The 4,610-nt window shown below is 44.8% G+C and overlaps 1 non-coding gene across 1 annotated transcript; it reads left to right on the top strand.

Moving 5' to 3' along the window:
• Positions 1 to 3,863: 3,863 nt before the first annotated feature.
• Positions 3,864 to 3,936, top strand: trnai-aau (transfer RNA isoleucine (anticodon AAU)). Its single transcript has one exon. It is a non-coding gene; the product is annotated as a tRNA-Ile (tRNA).
• Positions 3,937 to 4,610: the final 674 nt, after the last annotated feature.

Below are 4,610 nucleotides of genomic sequence, written 5' to 3'. Positions count from 1 at the left end.
TATACAGCTGGCCGCGGCTTGTTTCTGTAGTGTAGTGATAACCACACTCACCATACACGCGAAAGGGTCCCAGCGTGATACTGAGCAGGAATTGTGTCTAACAATGCATTTGGTTTGACAGTTTTGTTTGTGTTCCGTGTTAAATGCTTTCTGTTTTGCGATTCGCTCAATACATTACGAATTCACAGGGTTTCTGAGGTAACTTTCAGCTGCAAAAAATCCTCAACTGAGGATCTGGGAAAATTTCACGGAGTATGGTCAGTCGAACAAAACTCAGGAAGTCGTTCGTCTCTGCAGTGTTCCACAATACTATCTTTCCCGTGAGCAGTCGAACAGACTAAATGATTGTGCCACAGACTGCGACGGCCAGCTCTGCTAAAACGTTATCCTTTTAAAGCCGGTGTAAGCAACACAACGCTATTGGGATACACCGCGTGGAAACAGATACTTCGGTGTACCTCATACATGCTCACCACACAGCCCAAATTAAACAAGCCTCATTAAACAACGAGCGATTCGAAACAGAGAGGTGAAAGATAGAATGGCTTCAACTTTCAGTGTCTGATACCACTGTTGCGGTTGCAAGGCCGGCTGTGGCTTGTTTCTGTAGTGTAGTGGCCATCGTGTTCACCTTCTACAAGTGAGATTCTTTCGTTGGAAACTGCTTTGTTCTTCAACTGCCGCTTTTTACACGGACAAGAAGGGAGCTTTCTTGCAAACCTGCCTTCGAAATTGCTCGAACAAATCTGCTCTCTTTGAGAAATGTAATGCAATTCCATTTAATTAGTGTGCAAAGCATTGTAAAGGTTTTCTCCAACCTGGTTCTGATCATATGCCATTCTGTTTGAGAGTGTAGTTCCCGCGTTCTGATCCCTTCCACGAAAAACAGTCCCGCATTTGCATTCCTTGCGCAGGCGGACCGGTTCAAAGACAGGGAAGAAGCTGATGCGCTGGTGTCACAGTACACCACGGATTCCGGAACTAGTCTGTCTGTCAAATGTACCCCAAAGTCGTCTCTACAAGGCCTCATTTGGAAGCTGTCTGTCGTTATTCAACGTGCGAGAATTGGCAGCAGAGGTGCTGAATCATGGTTTGGATCAGTTCGCACCTTAGTGACTCATTCAATCAGCAACAACAATGAAAGAAATTACACCCTCAGAGGAACCTCTGGACGTGTGCTTTCATAGCGTCGCTTGTATTAAGGTGCGTCCCGAGATCTAAGCCATGTTGGAACTGAAACGGAGGAATGGACAGAGAGGCTACAGAATGACATCGCATCCTTTGGGTTTTCTTTAAATCACTGACGAGCAGGAAAATGTAACCGGGAGGGCGAGTGGGAAAGTGAGGCAGTTGCAGCTCTGGTGAAACTCCTTCTTTGAGAGTCACTCAGCAACAAGAGACGTGAAGGTGACTCATGCGTGAGAGCTCTTTACATCGAGAACAAAAAGCACTCAAGTGCAGTTAGCACCTCTCCCGGAGTGGGGGTGGGGTGCGTAGTAACTTCTGTTACTATGTTCAGAAACTGCCTTTTAAATTGACGTGAACAGAAACTGCATTTCTAATAAGCACCATGGAATTTAGCAAAATTTATTGAGTCGCTTCTTGTCGATTCCCACACAGGTTTCCAACTCAGTTGTTATCCATGTGGCTCATGTCCAGGTGTGAACATCTCTGCAGTAAATTCCACGGTTAAGGTAAAAGGCAAGGAAAGTGGCATCTCGAACTGGCCCCGAGGTCAGAGCATCCTCACAATGTTATCTATCGTTCTCGGATTGTAATGCTACCTCCGGCTTTTAGGGTGGAGAACATTCTTTGGGACTGTTATCCTGCAAAACAGACACAGTGACTGAAACTATAGTGCACGGTATGATGTGGAACACGGCCTGCTCAGCTTTGTGCATTTTCCCTGTAGTCCGGTGTGTTTCGTGTTCCGTGTAAAGGTGAAAGTTGTCCTGTTTCGAGCAATGTGTGAAATCATTCAGCAAAGCAAGAATCGAAATTGAAGCAGCTATTGGTTATTTGACCAAATCATAACCGAACATATATTCTCACGCACTCACAGATACATTTGTAGTTGAAAAGAGTCTGAGAAGATACACTCAGTTTACCATTGATTTTTGTCTGGATTGATGGGCTTTCATTATCTGGTGCCAAATTGACGTTGTAGCCGGGCACATCCCAGCAGCTGTGCGAGTCGGAGAGGGACCATGGAACCCTTTTCATGTGACTTTGTATGTGTGGTTATGCAGGAGCACAATTCGAAATGCAAGAAAACGGGGCGTACAGCTGTCTGGTAGTGTGGCCGAGCGGTCTAAGGCGCTGGATCCAGGTTCCACTCCCGAAATGGGCGTGTGTGCAAATCCCACCACTGCCATTTCTGCTGATCGACATTGTTAAAATGCTGCTTTGATATCCCAGGGGGATTAACTGTGGTGTGGAAACGTGCTTAATGTTGTAAAGTTTCTCTGCCATCATGATGGCATTCGCCTCCACTGTAACAAATCACCACCAGCTCTGCTCTTGCTTTACGTTCCAGGCAAGTTGAGTTTTTACTGGAGTCGAATGGAGACTGTTATTTCATCGCTGTTGTGAAACAATGTCCTGCGGTGAGTCGATTCATCGTTATTTGGCTTTCTGGCGAATGGGAAAATCGTTCCAATGCATATGTTATTGAATTTCTCCCATTTCCTTCATTTCCGTCCTGGAGACATCAGAAGGGAAAGGTAATCTAATCGAGACTGTGATTGGTGAAATTCACTTCTTTATGGCCCATACTTATGATATTCTTTCTTTTTCTCCTTTCAGCGTTGTCTGGGAAGTGGTGGTGCACTAAGGCTGCAGTATGTTTGAAAGAGTAGTTTGGAATTGCCCTGTTGTTAGTTGTGAGATTACTTTATGCCTGTTGACCTCGGACTCTCTCACATTTAGCATTCATGCTTCGCTGTGTCTGAACATGCATTAGGTATGCCCGTTTTGTTTGTGTTCCGTGTTAAATGCTTTCTGTTTGCGATTCGCTCAATACATTACGAGTTAACAGGGGTTGTGAGGTAACTGTAAGCAGCAAAAATCCTCAACTGAGGATCTGGGAAAATTTCACAAAGTATGGTCAGTCGGAGCAAAAGTAAGGAAGTCGTTCGTTTCTGCAGTGTTTCACAATATTACCTTTCCCGTGAGCAGTCGAACAGACTAAATGATTGTGCTACAGACTGCGACGGCAGGCTCCGCTAGAAAGTAATCCTTTAAAACCGGTGTAAGCAACACAACGTTATTGGGGTACATCGTGTGGAAACAGATACTTCGCTGTATCTCATCCATGCTCACCTCTCAGCCAAAATTAAACAAGTCCCGTTCCCCAACATTTGGCCTCAATCCGTCTAAACCCATCCTATCCAGAAACTCATCCGATTATCATTGCAATTTTCTGAGTGCAATAGCCTCCTCCACTTTCTCTGGTAACTCATTCCATACACGCACAACCTTGTGTGTGGGAAATGTGCGTCGGGGTCCTTTGTCAATTTCAGACCACTCACCTTAAACCTATGCTCTCGGGTTTCCACCTCACCCCAGCTTGGGTAAGACACGTAAATACTCAGTTTACAACCCTTCCATAAAATCATGTCGCAGCCGTTATGCTGCCGGGAAAGTTGTCCCAGCCTATTCCACCTCACTCCGCAGTCCAAACATTGACGACATCCTTGTCTATATTTTGTCACCAATTCCACGTCTATTTTTTTTTTAACTTTTTCAAGATGTCAATTACCCTGGATAGCAACGAGCTATTGGAAAGAGAAAGGTGAAACGTAGAATGTCTTCAACTTTCAGTGCTGGATGTCACAGAGCCGCAGGGAAGCGGGCTGAGGCTTGTTTCTGTAGTGTAGTGGTCATTACGTTCGCTTAATACGCGAAAGGTCCTCAGTTCGAAACTGGGCAGGAACTGTTTTGTTCTTCAACTGCCTCTTTTTACACGGACAAGAACGGAGCTTTCTTGCAAACCTGCCTTCGAAATTGCTCGAACAAATCTGCTCTCTTTGTGAAATGTAATGCAATTCCATTTAATTAGTGTGCAAAGCATTGTAAAGGTTTTCTCCAATCTGGTTCTGATCATATGCCATTCTGTTTGAGAGTGTAGTTCCCGCGTTCTGATCCCTTCCACGAAAAACAGTACCGCATTTGCATTCCTTGGAATGCAATTTTTTTTTTCAAGATGTCATTTACCCTGGATAACAACGAGCTATTGGAAACAGAAAGGTGAAACGGAGAATGTCTTCAACTTTCAGTGCTGGATGCCACAGAGCCGCTGCGCGCCCGGCTGAGGCTTGTTTCTGTAGTGTTCAGAGGCATAATTTAAATTGATTGATAAAATTGGAATTGTTTCTTAATTAGCAAACAAAACTGGCTTGTTTCACAGCCAACCGTTACATCTTTCCAATTTTCTAGTACACGCTGAGACTGCGAGCTGGTCATCACAGGTATTTGTCAGCGCTCGGTTCCGAACAGCATTCACTCTCATTTAAAGGTGGAGGGCACGTCTTCAACTTCATAACACTGTTCTCATCACAAAATCCTGCAGCTTCTCATCTTGGGGACAGGGGTTGGATTGCAACCATTAC

Source organism: Hemiscyllium ocellatum, chromosome 38 (genome assembly GCF_020745735.1).
Source record: "Hemiscyllium ocellatum isolate sHemOce1 chromosome 38, sHemOce1.pat.X.cur, whole genome shotgun sequence".
Taxonomy (NCBI): domain Eukaryota; kingdom Metazoa; phylum Chordata; class Chondrichthyes; order Orectolobiformes; family Hemiscylliidae; genus Hemiscyllium; species Hemiscyllium ocellatum.
This window is presented reverse-complemented; position numbering and strand designations above follow the sequence as displayed.